Genomic DNA, 22,460 nt, shown 5'->3' with positions numbered 1-22,460 from the left:
CAAGGTGTGGAGAGGAGGAATAGGAGTGTGGAGGTGGGGAGGGAAGGGACAGTGGCACAACAAGGAAGGGAAGGGGTAACAATGATCGACAAGTAATGTCCTCACTGCCTTACTAGTGTAACTGTAACCCCTCTGATGAACATCTTAACAATAAAATTTAAAAAAAAGAATGAAGCTCATCTCAGTACTGGAGGATACACATTCGGGAAGCAAGGCTCAGAATTTTAATCATACGTTAGTGGCATTTGAGTAAATAATTTATATTAGAATTTGACTTTAGAACTCATAAATCTAAGTCTAACCTTTCGTCCTATTCCATATGGCTCTGGTAGCTATGTTTTTCTCTAAAACATTCCAGGAAAATTGCAGAAAATCATGTGATCTACTTGAAGAATGGTCTTGATTGTAGATTCCTACTATAAATAGGGAAGTTTCATCATTTGGGGATAAGTTTACCTCAATTTCCTCCTAAACTCTATCTCTGAAAAGATACTTCTCTTCACAATATTTTGGCTTCAAAGGCCAGTATATATTTTTCTTTAGAATTCACTTTAATATATCTACCTTAAAAACCCTGTCATACCATTTGATTTCCGTGTTCTGCATCTTGTATATACATTTTTGTAATTTGGGGAGGAGAAGAGATATAACGGAATGCTTAAATGGGATGCAGGTTGACCCATTGTGACAATGAGATGTACAAGACACTATGTTGAAAATGAAATTTACAATGTAAAGGGGGAGTGGGGGAGAGAGGGAGGAGTTGGGTAGGTGGGGAGGGAAGGGATGAGAGGGGATAATCCAAAGAGGAGGTAACGAAGCTAGATAAGAAATGTATTCCTTATCCTACTCATGTAACTGTAATCCCTCTGTACAGTATTTTTACTATATATACATATATAATACATATATATAAACTCTGCCATACACGATGACACCATATACCAACCATTTCTTCAAAAAAATTAAAAATTTTTGAACAATAGGATCTATACTTGGGAATGTGTTCTGCATATGAAAGATTACTTCATAGGTATTGAACCTGAATGGAAACATCTACTAAAGTGAGTATAAGAATACTGTAAGGTACTGAATAACTTATGTAAGGAGGATTAGATAAAATTCTGGATTATATTCCATTCTGTAAACTGGTAGTATAACTATAACAGGAGTGCTTGGAGGTTTGTTTAAGAGGATAAATACAATTTGGTAATGCTTTGAGTTCATGTCAAATATTTATTAACTGAGGGAAAATGGAAAATTTATTTTAGAGATTAAGGAAGAGTCTTTGATAGTTTTCTGCAAATATTTGAGCTTCATGAAATTGATTCCTTCCTGATTTTGTGCATTTCTCAACAGAAATTGGAACAATTGCTACCAAACGCAAAAATAGATTTCTGGTCCAACAAAATGATGAACTTGTTGTTTGAAGTTCCCAAAGGAAGAACATGGGAAGCATCAGATCAGGTAAGCACTTCTTTATCATCATTCCTACTCTATTTCATGTGACTACCATAACACTAAGTCAAAGCTCAACAAAATAAATACCAGGAAATGTGTGTTTCCAAGAGGGAGTGTGGGCCAGGGGGGGGATAGAAGAATGGAGTGGGGAAATGGTGGGCAGGGGGAGAATGCAGAGAATTCATTGTATAAATCACAGAACTGAGAAAACTAAGGGAAGGTTTGAGTGAAAGGAGTGTGGCAATATTGCAGTAGTGACCCAGATGTCTTGGATATATAAACTACTTTTTTTAATGGCAAAAAATTCAATACATAACCCAATTAAGAAAAGTGAGGAAAAGAGTGGGTTGAGAAGGGTGAGTGAAAATGTTGAAAGGCGTGATATTGATCAGGATGCATTGCATTCATAAACTGCTTTGTTGAATGAGAACTCCCTTATACAACTACTTAAAGATAATAAAAGCATAGTAGTAAAAAAAAAAAAAAAAGAGAGAAAACACAGACCTGTTACCATGCTTTCTTCTGTTCTTATATCAATAATTCAATTGAGGAAAAACTGTGATTAAATTTTCAAAAATAAAATTCTTTGAAATTTGGACATCTTCTCTGATATTCATCCGAAGAACAAATGTGTGTTAAGGTGATTCTGAAAAAAAAAATTTATGCTTCAAATAGCCTTAGTCATATCTATGTAAAATAACAACTTTAGTAGAATTTATGACTGAGTTAACACCTAACACCTTCTGTCCTCTCCTTCCTCTAGGTGTCAAAAAATCACTAAAAAGTAATTATGATGATAAGTACTAAGATAGAATGGCCAAAGTAAAATGAAATGCAAATGAGGAAAGGTGAATTTAAACAAGAGTCTATAATTTAAATGACTTCCTGACAGGCCTAAAAAGATATATGAAAAGAGAGAGCTAACCTTGATGATCTGAAAGTTGTATTGTAAGATTTATTTGGTTATTTTCAATATTATGTATACCCTAAATGCAAGCCTCTTCAACAGTGAGCTCTACTGAATATGAACCAATTCAATGAATGTTGTCTTTAAAACTTTGAAGAACATTTTTTTTCTTTCCAACTATGCAGAAAACATTAAAACCATTTTGCTCCGTTTTAGCTCATGAGGAATTGGATCATTACTGTTTACCGGTGTGTCATCCCATCCCTCAGTGGACAAATGAAATAGGTGGCAACTATCATACATAACAGCCATCTAGTTGTTTATTACAGAGGAATTCCTCTTGAGTCCAAGTCACAGGTATATACGAGACTATAGAATGGAGATAATGAAGGTTTAGAAATTAATTACTGTAAGTTTAAACAAATAATTAAATGAAAGATGAAAGTCTTTAAATAACTAAAGCAAAGCTGAGAACAAGAGCCAAGTGGTAAAAATGCTTCCCTAGCATGTGTAAGACCCTGAGTTTAAACCTCAGCATTGGAAGAAACAAAAATTAAATATATATATATGAATATGTATTGCTAAGTAGAGAATGATCATAAATAACAGAACTTTCTATTTTCTGAACTTCCAAAACTAGAATAAAATTTGAAGAACACCAGAGACCAAAAAAATAAATTTATAATTGAGGATTAAAATAAATTAAATGTGTATAAAACAATACAAAATAGTATGGCAAAATGGACCAATAAAGGAAAATATCAGCCCTGATGCTAAGTCAGTGGTTCATAGATTACTCTATGAACCAAAAGTTCCTAAAACATTGAAAGAAGTCACAGAAAGAAGTCCTAGCAGTAAAGGCCATGATGTGAGATAGGAATTCAGGTCATTGTTCTAACACTTGTGTTATTTGTTTTTGCATGAAAAATATTGCACTGCTGAAAGCATCTATAACAAATTAACATGAAAATGGAGTTAGCGGAACTGACATTACCTAACTCACTGTGAGTTGATAGTTTTGGGTACCAATGTTGCTTACTTGTGAATCCCTCATTTTTAAAAAAAAAACAGTTATCAATGACATAAAAGCTGTGAATATTTTGCTGGGGTATGCTGGAGATAAAAAGTATCAAAATAATTTGAACTTGGATCAAAATTGGAAGCATAAACCTTTACCAAATTCTTCTACTAATCACAATTTTCTGTTTAGAGTGATATGACAAAATGTGCTAAAATGCGATTGCATGTGATAATGATGTGATAAGATGTGTTAAGGAAAAGTTTCTGTATCTGTGGTCATCCAGGATGACCAATTTGTTTCTACATACTCCAAAATGTTGGTTTATCAGTTTTCAATCTCCTAAATTTCTATTTAATTTTGAGGATATAACAGATTTGATTTTCCTCATTATCAACATTCTTGACTGAAAAGGAAGAACAAACAAGAAATTGTATTTTAGATGCTTATATGAACAAAACCAACCTGTTCCAATGAAACTTCATTTCTAATCTTTCAAGAAGATTTGTTAAAATTAAACAGTGTTCACACTAATCAGTGTTCACACTATGTGTGAACAAAAGTCATGGGAAATTGCAACTTGGGAGTTGTCAATGACATAAAAGCTGTGAATATTTTGCTGGGGTATGCTGGAGATAAAAAGACAACCAAAATATTTTGCACTTGGATTCTGTTCTTAAGACAATGTATTTTTTTCTTTATAAATAAGTTAAATCAAACTCTATTCTAAAATGTCTGTTTTCTGATCACAATAACTGTCAGTATCTCATGATGGTAAAAGAAAAGCTAATGCAAATAAGCAAAAGAAAACTTTTGTGATACATAAAAAAGAAATATAATAGAAGTTTTAATAAATACATATTTTCATTAGGGATATTTATTACTTTTAGACTTGTACATATAGAAATGGTGTATGGGAAGTGAGGCTCAAGTGGTATAGTACCAGCCTTGAGCTAAAAAGCTAAGACAGAATACAAGGGCCTGAATTCAAGTCCCAAGGCCATTACACACATACAAACACACCACTACACACACACACACACACACACACACACACACACACACACAAACACACAAAATCATTGTAGATTAAATGAAGTAAAACCTAAAACAAATTAACTTCATCATTGCTCATATAACAATTTTATTTTTATTTTATTTTTTGTCAGTTGTCTGGCTTGAACTCAAGGTCTGGGTGCTGTCCCTGAGATCTTTTGCTCAAGGCCAGCATTCTTTCAGTTTGAGACACAACTCCACTTCCAGCACCTTAGTGGGTAATTAGACATAAAAGTCTCATGGGCTTTCCTTCCCAGTCTGGCTTTGAACGGTGATCCTTAGATCTTAGCCTCCTGAGTATCTAAGGTTACAGATATGAGCCACTAGCAGCCAGCTCATATAACAATTTTAATCTGTTGTAGTGTCTTAAATCAGACTGTAATCATACATTTTATAACTTTTCTTCTAAATTCCAAAAATATCCCTGAGAAGACTTACAATTTTAATCTGTTTATTTTTGATGAATACATTGTAGATCAATGTTACTATTGCTTTGAGGAAACACATACTTGATTCATATTTATTTGTTTTTTCCTCCATAATATTTCTGCTAATGTAGTGAGGAAAATTAATTTAAATTTTAATTCATTTTAATTACAATGCTAACTACCCTTCAGAGATGGTTTTCATTTCATTCAAGCAAGACAATAAATAATTCTAAAGATTGTTTTCAGGATGGATTTGCCTGAGGCTCAAGAAGCTTTTACATTTCCAAATGTAAAATGCTCTATGTATCTTCTTGGGAAAGCGACAAAATTAACATCCAAAACTAAACATAAAAGGTACATATTCTTTTTTAAAGTCAGCTACTGAGACAATAACCTATTAATATAAAATTTTAACATATTTATTTAATGAGTTTCTAATTTGTTTCTCAGAATTGCATGATTCTCACTGATACAAATATATTACTTTGTAAGCTGTTTCTCTGACATCTTCATTCATGAAATACATGCAGAGTTAACATTCTCTGTAATGAATTTCTCTTCACCCTGTGTCCAAAAGTATTATTTGCAAAAGGAGTAAAAAATGCTAATTAACAGATATAATGAGTAAACTCAATACCAAGTCATACAATATGACTATTGTTTTACAATCATAAGGTGTGTGTCAAATCCCTTTCTTATTGCTTCTTTTCTTCCTTATGGTACTAAGAATAGAATCTACAATCTCCTATGCTATTAATTGAGCCAAATCTCCATACTGCCTGGTTTGTTTTGTTTTGTTTTTCAAGATACAGAATTGCTAATTTAGGACTCTCCTTTAATTTAGGATCCTTCAGCCTCCATCTCCTAAATCCTTGGGATTACAATTGGGCCATACTCTGTCAGGCTGTTTGGTTTGTTTTGTCTTTACATTCAAATGCATGAATGATTTTTGTAACTAGTTTAAAACATTAGTTATTAAAGTTTGATTCTTAAGTAATAGAAATACTGATTGTCAAAATTGGTGAATTGGTATTGGGTGATAAGATGTGCTGGGAAAGAATGGATGCTCATATGAAAAAATAATAGAAGTCATTTAATGGCAAAATGTGAGTTAAGAGTATGTAGGAAACAATCTTCAAATGTAAATCTTAAGATAATATTAGACTAAAACAGGCTCATCATGCATAAAACTGTTTCAATAAACACTGAATTGAATAAGAACATTGAAAATTGGTATGGTACAGAAAAAGTAATAATGTTAGATCAAATAGTACCTGAATCTTATATTTTTTATTAAAAAAGGACTAAAGTTTATTGACAAACTGCTGCAGACATTTTGACATAAGTTTAAGCTACCAATTTAGGCAGACTTACACTTGTAGCATTTAATCTTCCAAGAACAAAATGAGAGGACAGTACAAATCTAATTAGGACTTTAACTAATGTACAAAGTGGATTTTGATTCCTTTTTCATTCAGCTGCAGTGTCTCTTTTTATACAATGCTGGTGTTGAGATGTACTTGACGAACTACCTTGGGAACAACTCAGTATTGACAATGTCAAGTTCATGGAAACTATCAGCTTTCAGCTTTAGGAAGTGCAGAATCTCAGATGGACAAAATACTTCATATTTTTAAATACTGAAATTTTATTCACAGAACTACTACTGAAAGATCATTCAATTTAAGTAGCCAGCTCCTCTCCCCCAAACAACCTCCTAAAATCCTACATCTCCTTCCCTGCCTAAGAATCTGTATGTCGAGGCTAGATTTCAAAACCCACATAATGAAAAAAGTCAGTTTTACAAACTTAATTTTGTTGTTGCTTTTTAAGTCAATTAACATCAAAAATTACATCAACTATTTAATTCATGAGGATCTTTCATATTAAAATTTAACCGTAAAACTCAATCACCATGTGCTTTTAAATGTTTTTAGAGACATCTATGTAAAAGTGAGCTCAGATGTCTCTAAATCTTAATTTTGTCACTTAAGTGATGAAGTCTACCCAAAACATTTAAATAATCTAATAGATATATTTATATATATAAATATATATATATGTATGTATGAAAATGTACACGGATTTTTCTTTGGAATTTTCTATGTATTTCCTAAGGCAAAAATCACAAAGTATGAATAAGCTGAATCATGTAAAATACTCACTACCACTTCTGTTCTTAGCAATTTATATTTTAATAATACAATAATAATTTCCTTACTTTGGTTGAGAACCTATACACTGTGTTTACTGATAGATTACCTTGAAGGCTTAATCAAGTACTTATGGTTGAAAGGTAGATGGATGCAAAATACTAACCCAATCTCTATGGCTATCCTTATAAAATTAAAGATCTCAGAAGTCAAACATTATAGTTCATTAAGTTCATGCCCCTTAAGGCCAATTATAGAAAGCTTGCAAATTCAACACCAATTACATGCTTAAGTACAATTTTTTGTGGTTAAATGTGAGCCTTTAACAAGAACTGAGAAATGTTCAAACCCATGAACCTCAACATTAGATACTCTTATTTTGATTGGTTTAATCTGGTCAGATATAACTACTGGTCAAAATAAACAGTTCTTCATTATTTTGGCAATAGTATTCAGGATGGAACCTGATACAGTCCCATGGAGAAGCAATAGAAATTTTTGTTTTTTGGAATTATACCTTGTTTCATTAAATTTCATAAACTAACCAAGAAAAGGATGAACTTGATAAAATGCTGTAGCAAATTAGAGGCTGTTACTACAATACTACTACAAAGACTATCCCATAGTGAGAGAGTAATGAGTGTTTGTTTAACTATTCCTTCAAATGAATAGCAATTATTTTTAACTACTACTATAAGGTAGTGGCACATAAAACCATTCTATAACTCCCTTTTATCTAAAAAGGGTTTGACTATATTACAGTCTGACAATACCAAATCAAGGTGTGGCATCCAATTGATAAAATTTTTAAAACTAATATGCAATGAAAGATTATGTCCAAAAGATTGTTGAAGTTATATTCACAATATATAGTTTTATATATATATATATAGTACAATATAGTTATTGTACACAAAAATGCATGTTTCTAAAATACATTCTTATTAAAGAATGGCCTTATTTGGTCATTGATTTCTTATAAATGAATCTGAAATCATTGATTCACAGATTCTTACAGAAATAAAAGTCATTTTAGGTAAAACTAATTTAGTATTGAAAATAGCAATACTGAAATATGCTGTATGTAGATATTCTAATACTAGGTTCAAATATTTTAAATATACAGCATATTTTATTCTTATTTTTCTGGTTGACTCATGCTTTGCATCTTCTCATCTGTAACGTTTTATCCCAAGTACCTATTAGCATCTTATATGGAAAGAGTAATATCCATTGAAAATAAAAATGTTACCAAAAGGAATAAAACACAAAGATGCACAAAGAAGAGGAGCTCTTAAGAATTGAGACTTTTTTGGATCTTAATATTTCTGTTTTTTTTTTGGGGGGGGGATCCAGTCGTAGGGCCTGAACTCTGGGCATGGGCGCTGTCCCTCAGCTTTTCAGCTCAAGGCTACTGTTCTGCCACTTGAGCCACAGTGCCACTTCCGGCTATTTTCTTTTTGCTTATGTGGTACTGAGGAATTGAACCCAGGGCCTCATGCATGCAAGGCAAGCTCTCTACCGCAGAGCCAACTTCCCAACCCTGGATCTTAATATTTCTAACAGGAGGTTTTTTCAGTCTGTCTATATTTGCAAGTAAGTAGAATATGAAATGTTAAAACATGATTTTGGAGAAAATAACAATGTAAAATCAAAATGAAGCATTACAGAGCTACTTTCTTCAGTTTCATTGGATACTATGAATTGTTTCTTTGGAATTTGATCTTGTCTACTTCAGTATTTCACTGGAAATTCCCATACTGTCTCCTCTAATAGAATTCCATAGTCATATTGATCAAATTTACTTTTTATTTATTTTTGTCATATAAGACTCAATTCCAGGTGAGCTTTTTTTCCTATTAATACACAAAGAGTAGAATAAACATCCTGAGATATTGTATCTGGCCTTCAGGGTAGGAAATTGTTACTCTCTATTTTCCCTAAGGATATATGAGGGATAACAAAAGACTAGTTATAGCAATTTCATAAGCAAAAGTGAGATTTTAAAATTAGTGCTCAGAAGTGATCAAGATTTTAAATATTACTTATTTTTGTAATACTTTAAGTCTGAACTCAGGCATTCATAAGTGATATCTTTCATCTTTAGTCTCTGTAAAAATGTATGTATTTTGAACTCTTGTACAAAATAAATGAACAGGAAACAGTTGTTTGTAATTTATCTTAAGAAATGAAAATTAGGAGCTGGGAAGGTGGCTCAGTGGTAGAGCACTTGCCTTGCATGCCTGAGGCCCTGGGTTCGATTTCTTAGCACCATATAAGCAAAAAGAAAAAAGTCAGAAGTGGCGCTGAGGCTCAAGTGTTAGAGCACTAACCTTGAGCTGAAGAGCTGAGGGACAGCGCCCAGGCCCAGCGTTCAGGCCCATGACCAGACCCCCCCCCCCCCAATAAAAAAAAATGAAAATTAGTACTCCCAAATAATAGAAACTTGTGTCATAACTCTATAGGGCTAGTTAGGCTGGTTCTGCACATACTATATGTCTCACAACCCAGGCTGATCTACAAGTCTGTCATCATCCTTAGACAGGGAGTTAGCTAGGCCATGTTCTCCATGGTGAAGGCATAGAAGATTTTTATGAATACCCAATTCCTCCAAAAACTGAGATTTGGAACTAGTATGCTTTTATTCCTGTCCATTCATAAAACCAAAACAAGTTTTAATTTCCAAAATAAATAAAGCTCAGTTTCAAAGGTCAATGAACAGGGACAATGAATGTGGATACTTAGAGGGTGAAGAGTTGAGAAAATAAATGTATTATAAAAAAATAGAAATCTGATATATCTAGGATATAAATAATCCTATATCTAATTAAAAAGGGCACCTTGCCTTAAATTTTTAGACAGTAGTGTAGAGGCCAGCAATAGAAATAGGTCCCTATTAATTTTTAGATGTTGACTATTTGGAGAATAACATTCTTGTGATATTCTTGGGAACCAAGTCTCAGATGAGCTTGAATTATACAACCTCTGCTAGCCTGTGGTGAGAATATTCCCCTTCTGAACAAAGTATAATTTCTCACAATCAAGTCAAGGTACACACTTCAGTCCACATGAGTAGATCTACGTCTCCTTCCTAAGTTTTCAGTTATCAAAGCAAAACTACCAAAAATATCTATTGAGTAATGTTTTGAATTAAACTGATAAGCACCATGGGATATCAACAATACTATAAAATAGCAGGTTAAGCTGCCCTAAGAAGAGGGAGATATTTGCTACATATCAAACTCAGGTTTAGGACTTTGAAAACTTTCTACCTAGAAGCAGAGGATGGCAAGTGAAGCATAATGGAAGTGGACAGAAACAAGTAGATTCCAGTTGTGGCCAGGCCAAGTTCTAACAGTGAGAGACTCCCTCCAGATTGCAAACCAAGGATTTGTGAATAAGTCAGAAAAAAAGAAGGATCTCTGTGTTGGTCAGCATTCCACTATTTTCAAAAAATATTTGAGATAATCTACTTAAAAAGAAGAAAGGTTCATTACAATGCCACACCTCAGTGGTTTTAGTCCTCCACCTAGTGCCTCCAATAGGGAGGCAGCATGGCAGAAACACACAGTTTAATTGTTCATATCAGAACTTGCCTGGATTCCCATAACTCTCCTCTAGGACAAACTCCCAATGGCCTAAGACCTCCCACGGAGCTTTACTTCTTGAAGATTTCCATATTTTCCAATTCTGTCAACAGGAGGGCAACACATAGCCTTTGTTGGACATTTACAATATGCATAGTAGTGAAGGGCACCTACAAAATTCCCATGTTTTCATTTAAATTACAGGACAGCAAGAGCTCTTCAATAAATTCAGCAGCTTCATCCAGAATATGTTTATGTTCACCTTTATCCCACCTAGCAAGGCCTAGAATCACTGTAGTTCAGATCATGCTTATGACACTAAAACTATCAAGACTAAATGCTGATTATTCAGGGCAGGATTCACAAAAGATGACATTTCTCATTATTGCAAATAAGGGAAACCATGGGACCTATGTTTCTTTGGGCCTGACTTATTTCACTTAATATAATGGTTTCCAAGTCTTTCCATCTGAGACAAGCAAAAAAGGTCAGATAAGTTGATGTTAGGTGAAACGAACCCCAAGATAAGTATTCAAATGCTTTTCCTTTCATGCGATTGCAGCAATGAGATGTACAAGATGTTATGTCGAAAATGAACTTTACAACTTTGGCGGGAGGGTGGGGGGGTGGGGGGGGGTAGCGATGGGAAGGGTTGGTAAGGAGAAACAAAGGAGGAGGCAACAATGCTTGATAAGAAATGTACTCATTATGTTGCCCATGTAATTGTAACCTCTCTGTATGGTATTTTCACAATAAAAAAAAAAGATGACATTTCTCTTGAGAGTGTTAAGAGTGGAAAAAAGACATATTTTCTCCTGACACATTGAAAAATAACATCAGTCATAGAGAAGGAGAAACACTACTAAACACAAGTCCATATTTCAGAAAACAACTTTCCACCAAGTAAGATGCATGTATACTTCTGAATCAAAAAACACATAGGCAGTTTTGGAAAGTAGAAAAATTAAAAGCTGTTTTTCACCTAAGCTTTTGAGTCAAAAAAGATCTGGGAGTTGCAGTTTGGAAATTGGTATCTGTTCAGAAGCTGAGTCTATTATTTCAAACATCGAAGACACTTATGCTATTATTTTGTGTGAGTACTAATATTTTTGTCAGTCAATAGGCATATTTTTCAAGTTTGATTGTTTTTATTGAATGTATACCAAAGAAAAATTGTACATAATTATTACTTTATCTTCCATCAGAAAGAGTAAAATAATTCCTGGAGTGAATTGTTAGTGTCAAGAGATCATGACCTTAATGAAATAATGGACTTCTTTTGTCAAGGTTCTTGTACTTTAGTAAAGGCTAAATCTCTTGTTCATCTCTGCTTTCAGGGCATCTATCAGCTTGGTGGAGCTTTTTATCTCTAGCAAAGAAAGTCTGAGAATTTCCACTGTATTCTCAGGTTTGGGGTGAAAGGTTTATTTAACCTTTTTCAAAGCTCCATATTTCATCAATGTGTGGTCAATATCTTGTGGTGGATACTTAACAATGTGCCTGAAGCCTTCATGTGTCCAATCATTTCCACTAAAACTAAAGCAAATCACAGAAAGTTCTGATGATTTACTTTACCCAAGGAGAAGTTTTCTGACCTAGGCCAAGAATAGACACTAAGAAATTAACTCTCTCAGATTACATTGGCACAAATGAACAAAAAGAATGAAAACAAATTGGGCCTACTAGACTTCCTTTTTTTTTTTATCTGTCATGGGGCTTGAACTCTGGGCTTGAGCACTGTCCTTCAGCTCTTCTACCACCTGAACCACAGTGCCACTCCCTGTTTTCTAGTGGTTACTTGGAGATTATAGTCTCACTGACTTTCCTGCCCAGACTGGCTTTGAACCGTGATGCTCAAATCTCAGCCTCCTGAGTAGCTCGGATTACAGGAATGAGCCATCAGCACCCAGCTTACTGGACTTTCTTTTATATCATCTAAGAGACAGAGGGAGAGAGGGGAAGGAGAGAGAGAGAGACAGAGACAGAGACAAAGACAGAGAGAATAATTTACTAAAGATCAAAAGTTCTGGTAGAAGTAACCAAGCCACAGATGAAGGTGGTTTGAGAGTTACAAAGACTACAAAAGTTAGTTGATCCCAATGCATGAGTGTATTTCCTGTTCCTGCTTTCTTCAAGAACATTAAGGATTTAGACTGAGTAGCTGAGATTATGTGTCCCCGAACTCACTAAATATATGTTGCTTTCTCTCACATAATCTTCCTGAGATATTACTCATTAGAAATGTATCGATGCTCAGTAGCAAGAGTACCCACTACAGTAGTAAACACTGAGAATGTCCTATGTTTATGTAAGCTTCTGGATTCTATTTATGAGCTAGATCACTGTCTGAAATGTCCTATTCCAGAAGATGACTCCATCACTATTGCACAGTCACTTCTGGGCTGACTCGTAACTGTAATTTATATAATAGTTAAGATGTTCAAATTGGTTTTATTCACTGTTAGATTTTAATGAAGTTTTATGGGTTGCTAGAGTTAACCTCTACTGATGTAATTATGTACATTTGGGGAGCTTGCAATTGCTGACCAAGGGGTCTTAGAGAGATACTTGTGGTGACATGGATTAAAGAGGATACACAGCAGGGACTGCATCCACACTACATATGGCAAGAAAAATAGATGATTGACGAAAGTGGCTCGCAGAGAGCATTCATTTCTGTTCAATATAACTACCTCATTAGTTTGACAGTCGTGTATATGAAAGTCAAATATGGTGTGAAAGTCTTCTCCAAACTAATTTAGGTTTTCAGTGGCTCAAACTATGAAAAATTGAAAAAATATGGACATTTTCAATTTTATCTCTATCAGTAATTAATTTATTCTCAAGGTTAGCCAAAGAGAACTAACACAATGCTCACAAATGGGATCATAAAGGAGATTGGCTCTATGTGCATTCACATCACGTTTAAAACATCAGGTCAGAAGCACATCTGTCTCTAATTTCTTCTCTACAAGTCTTTTGTTGCACCTATTCCTACAGTGCTTTCTCTTTGTGGTCTTAATGATACCCTTCTTGCGTTTATACTTTAATAACCTCAAAGTCAGAACTACAAGGGCAGACAGAATTCAGAGTCTACTACAGAAAATATTGCTTAAAATACAACAGCACAGATGATTTAGAACTGACACAAGAATCTTTGTATCCACTTAATTTGAATATGAACACTAAAGTGTTTTCCTTGTAACACTAAAGTGTTTTCCTTTTCTATCATTCTCCCTTACTAATCCTGAGAATGGTTTGGTTTGTCCAAAAATGGCATGAAAACCAGGTAAATCCATCGAAATGACATTGAATAAAGCAATAATGATATAACCTTCTCAATTCAATCTATAGGTAAACTTAAGCCCACCTCAAAGATTTTTTTAAGTTTCTTTTATAAAAGAGAGCAGATTTGACATTTATATTTTTGTGAAACAAAATTTCACATTTATTTCCATTTTTTCTTTTTGCTAATCCTGGTGCTTGAATTCTAGGCCTAGGCACTGTTCTGGAGTGTTTCTGCTCAAAGCTAGCAGTCTATCACTTTCAGCCACATCTCCAGTTGAGGATTTTTGGTTTTTAATTGGAGATAAGAATCTCAAGTACTTTCCAGGCCATTCTTATTTCCTCTTCCGAGACGTTTCTCTTTAAGTCTTTAGCCCACTTAATTATTGGGCAGTTGTTTCTTTGAGGATTTGTTGTTGGGGGATTTAACTTTTTGATTTCCAAGTATATTTTAGATATGAGGCTCTTGTCTGTTGTATGGCTAGTGAAGATCTTCTCCCAATCCGTGGACTTTCTATTGATCTTGCTAGTATGTCCTTTGCCATGCAGAAGTTCTGCAGCTTCATGCAATCCCATTTGTCCAACCTTTCTTTGATTTGTTGTTTTTCTGGGTCTCTATTAAGAAAATATTGGCCTGTGCCAAGGAGACCTAGGGTTTCTACTATTCCTTCCTGTAATGTTTAGAAGAGTTATTTCATCCTTGATCTTATTCTTTTAATGAAGCAATTTTTCTGGTGTCATGTAATCTCACAGACAAGCATGGCATCCTTTTCTTGTGAATTTTTCACTTAAATCTGACTTAATCATTTTTAGGAACACTAACCATCATCAAAGGTGGCATCATAACTTCACAGCCAGTTGGCCTTGGAAACCTTTGTAATACTCATTGAGTTTATGTTCCAGCATATATATTTTTGTCTTAAAATAAATTTTCCATAGTTTGAATTTATTTCTTCAGAGGTAATATATTGTGGGCTTTGGTGAGCCCTGTGAATTGGTTATATACCCATATTAAATGAGTCTATAATTTCACTTTGTGGCTTTACTTCCTGTGTTATATATTATAGATAAATAGACAGTATGCTTCTACTATTAATTAATGACCAATAGCCTCTTATATTTTATTCTCTTGAAATGCTTTCAGTAATCATTTGCTTCCTTTCTATTCTACAATACTATGATTTCAATTTGATACCAATATAAGTGTTGGTACCAATTAATTTCTTCAAGTACATTTGGCTAAAATGCATAAGCATCAAATCACAAACCTTTCATACTACACCAGATGGTATAAATATGTATTTATACTGAGGAACAAACAGATGATCTTTAACCCATCTTGTTTCATACTGCATAAGATTCAAAGCAATTCCATCCATGTTCATCAGCAAGGGTATTTAAAACTGTTAACAATATGGAAATGCATGTGTATATGTTATATTAGAAGTTTATTAGATCAGGAAGACAAGTTGTTAATAATTCCTAGTCTTTGTTCAGTGCCTTTTACCGGATACACATAATACAGATGAACATAGAAAGAGTATGTTGTAAGCTATGTTTTTCATGGGATATCATATAATATTTGAACTGGTCACATCAGTAAACCCTCGTGTCTTTAGAAAAAATAGACCTCTTCAATTAGGTAAAGTTTATAAGAGGAATGATTAAATCTGGGCCTGCATTAATTCAACCATGAGAACATGGTGAACTTTAGGATTTTATATGCCTGGAGGATATTGTTAATATAACTCTGTTATTTGGTTGCAGACATTCTGTGGCTATTATTGTAGGCTTAAATATGAATTTAGGAAAAAGTAAGAGTTTATTAGAATGGTATGGAAGTTAATCTTGATATTGGAAAGTCACAAAAGAAGGGATTACAGATAAAATGCTGAATAAAACCATAGTAAATTTGGCACAAAAATCAATGGATATCTTTGGGATAGAGAGTTTACTGAAATTAAGTGTGAACTTAGGAAACTTTTATCATACCTTTTCATTATGTATTCTTTCTTTAAAAATATAACTCAGTGAGCTAGCAGAAAACTAAATATAAGCCTATTCTGAGGAATGTGTTCTGCTTTTCAAATTCTTTTTGTTTTTGGTGGAGATGACTTTAGGGGACAAATATGAAGAATGCTGTGGAAGCAACCTTCTGATAAGTCATTTGTTTTTCTGTAATCTACCTCACTGTTTATCTTGTTAAGAAACTCGTTGAGAAATTTTGCTGCTTTCTACTGGCACCTGACAAGAGCATCATCAGTCATCGCTCAGGCTTGGGCCTACAAACTCTTTTACGGGATTCAGGGGGGACATGGATTTAAATTTTAAACTGGTTTCTGTCACTGTGACAAATGAACACTAGAAAATTGTAGGACAGTGCTAGAATGTTGAAATGCATGCCACAAGTAATGGGCCAATCTGCAGAATAGCTTTAAAGTAACTACAGTTTACACCATTACTATTGGTCAAGACATGAGAAGAGCCTAATACAAAGGTTTTGAACATGATTGTATTCATAATTACACTCATACAAACATTACTTTTTAAAGCTGTCAATAAAGAATTGCTTTTTAGCATAAGACTTTTTCAGAATCAGTCTTTTAAATCATTTTTATATTTACTTTTTAAAATTCATTAACTTAGTGAACTAATAGTTGCTTTATGTCATTTTTCGATTTAAATAGGTGATATTTCAAAGTCTGTCTCCTTATTCTGATTCTTTTTGACATGTTTCATATGGAGAGAAATAGGAGAGATTACTGCATTTTTGATACAGTGCATTTAAATCTGCCTAGGAACTCAGAAATAATTGAAGCAGTGTCTGGTGTCTATTAGCAGAGAAGAGGAGACCCAGCCACAGGCCGTGAGTTCTTACTGTGAACTTAGTGTCAAAACTAGAAAAGAACTTATCTTCAAACTCTTCTAATTCCCCAAAGTTTGTCTTTCTATCCTTGTGAAGCAACTTCTGGAGCATAATTGTTTTCTAATAATAAAATCAGCTGTAAAAGGGATTCAATGTTGATATTTCAAGACAATTTTCTTGAAGATGCTCTTGGAATTATTTCATATGGAATTTTAGTCATCTACTCATAACAATTCCAAGTAAATGCTTATCAGGGTTACTGTTACAAATGGGAAGCAGGAAAAAATTTATGCTACCATCTTGTCACTCAGAAAACAAAATAAATCAAAATTCTCCAAGATTATCTTAGCATATATCTTCACTTACACATGTTTTAAATTAAGAAATGCCTAGGAAACAGCATGTTATAAAGGATTAAATAATTGAGCCTTAGAGATTTTGTATTTTATTATTTTAATTTAAACTTTCCACATTCCATACAAATCATTAGTAAGTTCTTTAATTTTGCATTATTTTACATTGCCAGGTATTCTATATTTTTATTTTTGTCATTTTTATCTTTCAATAGATTAATCAAATATTGTTCTCTTACAGTAAATTATTTGCTTTATATTTAAACTTATTAACTTATTGCTTAGATTCATTTTTTCTTACACTTTGTTATTATCAAAGGGTTTGTAAATATCTTTACTTTTGCTTTAATTTGCGTATTGAAAGTAGATTATAGTTTATTCTGATTTTTAAGATAGAATTTTGAATGAATAGTTTTTAATTTTTACTTAGAAAACAAATTTTACAAATGCTATGATTAATCATTATATTTTATTTCATATAGCTACATAATTTCTAAACAGATTTTGTGTTCTTCCAATTTACTCAGGAGGCTGAGATCTAAGGATTGAGGTTCAAAGCCAGTGCAGGCAGGAAAGTCTGTCAGGTTTATCTCCAAATAAATCATAGGAAAAGCCAGAAGTGGTGATGGGTCTCAAGTGGTATAGTGCTATCCTTGAGCAAAAGAACTTAGGTATATCACCTAGGCCCTAGAGTCCTAAAGTTCAAGACTCAGGACAACAACAAAAAAAATAAGTAAAGCAAAGAAAGAAAATAGAAAGAAAGAAAGAGATAGAGAGAGACAGAGAGAGAGAGAGAAAAGAGAGAGGGATGAAGGAAGGGAAAAATAAAATCTAGATGTTTCATAAAGGATAAGACATTCAATTTTTGTTTTACTTTAACATGATAATCTCCAGTTTTACCCATGTTCCTGAAAAATAATAATTTAATTGTTTGTATAGTGAATAATATATATAACATAATACATTCATTCATTCACTGATAGACATCAAATCTGATTCATTACTTGTATATTGTAAATAGTGCTGAAATAAATATGAGTGAGCAGGAATCACTATTGTGTGCCTATGTTGAATCCTTTGGTATATACTCAGGAGTGGTATGTGAATCATATGATCCTTCCATTTTAACTTCTTTGACTAATTCTATACAGATTTCCATAATGGTTACATTAGTTTACAGTCCCATCAGCAATGAGTAATAGTTTCTCTCCACATCCTACCCATTTGCTGTTTATGGCTTTCTCTTTAAAATAGTTTTCTGGCTGAAATGAAATCGTGATTTAGTTTTTATTTCATTTCCCATTATGGGTAAATTTGTTGGACATATATATATATATATATATATATATATATATATATATATATATATATATATATATATATATATATATATATATATATATATTTCATGTATTTATTGGCCGTTGGTGCTTTTTTTGAAAAGTGTCTGTGGAGTTCAATTTTTATTGCATTATTTGTTATTTTTGATGTAGCAACTATAGTTTATGTTGTAATAATTTATCATATAGATATGGATAATATTTTATATTTCTAAATGCATTTTAAACATTTCCAGGATTTCAAAATTATTCCTTATTCTAGGGTTATTAAATGAAAAAAAATGATTGTTTTCCCAAGGGAAAAAATTCTTAGTTGTTGAGCTAAATGTAGTTTCATGCTTGGAAAAGTTCTTTTCATCCATGTCAAGGAACTACTTCTGACATGTAACTTGTCATCTGAGTAATAACTGGTTCATGGCCCATGAGTGAAATGAACTGGTGAAAATTAGGAATCAGTTGCTAAGAAGGAGAACTCCATGGTTGACTTGAAATATAAGAAAGAACTAGTTTTTGAGACTGGAAGGAGAGATTTATGGATATAGTTCATGTAAAGAATTAACACTCCTAAAAAATGACACAAATTTTTATTACATTTTAAAGCTAGTGAATTAGCACAAAAATTAGAAAAAATTAAAATGAGTTGGACATCCAAAAAGGAATGTTTTTTTTATCAGACATTTATCCAAATCACATTGTTTATGCAGTAATTAAAAATCACTATATATTATATAAACAGGCAGGGCTCATGCTTTTATAGACATACAGTCAAAACTGCTACAGTAAATCTAGTGTTTTCCCCTGAGCATGCCTGCTTTGGTTGTACTCTAACTCATTCTTCTCTCTATGGTGAGAGTGAGAAAGTCAGTTAGACCAATAAAAATTAAGGGAAAAAAAATCTCAAATAAATTCAGTTGGCTAAAACTAACTCATAAACAAATGGAAAAAAGAGTTATTGTTTAATTTGGGTTTCTTGCATTATTAGCTCTGATTATTCTTATTAAAAACTTTATATATTATTTTGAGAGATTTCATATAACAAGAAACTTTATAAAAAATAAGACCAGGCATCAATTGCCACCCTACCTCAATAATTGTACTATAATCATTTTCCTCTATATCTGTTTATTATAGTCTTTTTGTTGTTGTTGTTGTTGTTGTTCGTGGGGCTTGAGCTCTGGGCCTGGGGCACTATCCCTGAGCTCTTCAGCTTAAGGCAAACACTCTACCACTTGAGTCACAGTGCCACTTCTGGTTTTCTGGTGGTTAACTAGGAATAGGAGTCTCACAGACTTTCTTTGCCCGGGCTGGCTTTGAACTGTGATTCTCAGATCTCAGCTTCCTGAGTATCTAAGATTACAGGCATGAGGCACCAGCGCTCTGCTTGAATATTCTATTAATATAGTGTACATAGAGGTATGCTGCTTGTTTTGACTACTAGAAGCTAAAAGAAAAAAAAAAACCTTCTTCAGTCTCCAAATCAAGTTCATAGATATGTCTTCTCATAAGTCCCAAATGTTTTCCTCACTTTCCCTATCTTGGTCAACTTCAGCTTCATTTTCAACTCCTGCTTCAATGTGCTAATAAATAGCTAGGTCATTTAATCAAGTCTTGTCCCACTCAAATAAATTAATTTCTCTGCCACCCATCATATATGTTTCAAAATGAGAGTAAGATCATGTCTCTTATCAGATTAAAAAAAATCAAAATCCTCAATTGCCATGACTTTTTATTTCTGATCAGATCTGATTTCCTTCACAAACCCTACCTGGCCATCATGGGCCCAATTTCTTCTTTCCTCTCCTTTCTCTATGGGTTTGCAAATTTCAACTGGAAAACAATCTAGGAACATTCTTTACAACATTTTACCATTGAGACAGTTAGTGGACTTTCTTGAATATTCTTCTTGCAATTTTCTAATTTTTACAAACATGCCCATTTATTTTTATCTCATTTCATCTTGACTTAAACTAACCATTGCTAACAGTTCCTTATATGAGACTTCATTCTTCCATGTTGGCATACTCTCATCAATAAGTTATTTGGGGCTTTTCTTTTTTTTTAATTTAATTTTACTGTCAAGGTACAGAAGGGTTACAGTTACATATGTAGGTAATTACTACATTTCTTTACAAACAGTGGTACCCCTCCCTCATTTTTCTCCCACTTTTTCTGCCACCCCAGCCCCCTCTCCACATTGTAAACTTCATTTTCAACACGTCTTGTGAGCATCACTGTTCCGTTGGTTCACCCTTTGTCCTTTGTCTCAGCATTTTGTTGTTCCCCTTCCCTTCCCCAAATCAGATAAATGCATATACAATACCCAGGATACCAAAATCAAATACAGTGACAACAGAGGATAAACCAAAGGAAAAAATGAAAGAAAAAAATAAGTAACTTCACAAAGTACATTAAAAACAACAACAGCAAATCAAGCCTCTTGTTTCCATATCTTGGAGTTCATTTTGAGTAGTATCATCTTATTTGAGCTACTGTGATCCTCTTTTAGGACTATTCTAGACATATACCAATTATTACAAGTGAGGAAAACCATGGAGCCTATGTTTCTTTGGGTCTGGCTTACTTAATTTTTACTTTGCATCTTACATTTTATCTTTATTATTGATTAATATATTTTAACTCAGTAAATGTTTCTTGTGAATTAAATTTGTGAACTTAAGACAAACAAATGGTCTATGTATCATTTTAACACCTAAATCATATTCCATTGAATGGATCTCTTGCCTAATTTATTAAGCAATTGTTTCATAAACAAAAGCAATTATCATCTTGATACAGTTTTAGCAAAGCAGCAATGAGCAACTATATATAATATTCTATTATTATATTAATTTATATTTGTTTTTTTAAATTTTTTACTGTAAAGATACTATACAGAGGGTTACAGTTACATGAGCAAGGTAATGAGTATTCTTCCTATTAAGCATTGTTACCCCCTCCATTGTTTTCCCCTTACCATCCCTTCCCTCCCTACCTTCCCTGAGGTTCTTTTTTTTTTTTAAATTGTGATTAAGTGAACATAGGCATTAGAGGTAGAATTGTTCAGGAAAATGTATGCATATTGTCAACTTTGATATGCCTAAGAGATATATAAAATTCAATGCCAAGATGGCTCAAAGTCTAGCAATAATTAGGCAAATTTACTTTTATGATAATAGTATACAAACTGCATTGGCCAAGATTAAATGGCATTTAAATGCTGTTACAAATCTGACTTTACATTCCTCCCTGGCTTCACTGCAAAATCAATTTCTATTCATCAGTTTTTTTATTATACTGCACTAGAAATCTAACTTTTTGCTCAATATACATTCATGGCTATTTGTTTTTATGCAAACAACAGAAATAACAGCTGTGTATGATTAAACTTAATAAAAGAACCAATGGAAATAGTAGAAGTATAAAGATCAAAAACAAGAGGAATGAAAATAACGCTAGTAGCACCACCAACTTCTAAATCTAGAAACAATAACTCAAGGTGTCAATGCTGTGTGTTGCATTAGTAATATTTTCAGTTAAATATAAAGCCCTGTACTACTTAATATAAGAATTATTGAGGTATATGTGTAGTAACACAAGCCTATAGTCTCAGCTACTTGGGTGGTAAAAAATAAAGGAAAAATATAAGAAACCATATCTGCAACAAAAGAAAAGGAGAAAGAGAAATCAGGCTGGCAGGCAGATGGACAAAAGAAAGGAAGAAAGGGAGGGAAGAAAGAAGAAAGGAGGAAGAAAAGAAGGCTGGATAATAAAGGAAGAATAAAGAAAAAGAAAGAAAAAAGGAAGGAAGGAAATGTAGAACAAAAAGGAAAAGAAAGTACAGCAGTAGATAAAAAAAAGGTTGAGGATGTGGCTAAAGCAATAATATACCTAGCTTGCAAGCATGATACCCTGAATTAAAATCCTAAAATTTATTAAACATGCCTAAATACAAAATCTCAAGTAATAAACAACATTTCTGTAAGAAAAGACATCCAAAATACACAAA

Source organism: Dipodomys spectabilis, unplaced genomic scaffold (assembly GCF_019054845.1).
Source record: "Dipodomys spectabilis isolate Male_0828 unplaced genomic scaffold, ASM1905484v1 ptg000115l, whole genome shotgun sequence".
In the NCBI taxonomy this organism is placed as follows: Eukaryota; Metazoa; Chordata; class Mammalia; order Rodentia; family Heteromyidae; genus Dipodomys; species Dipodomys spectabilis.
Note: the sequence above shows the minus strand (reverse complement) of the source record.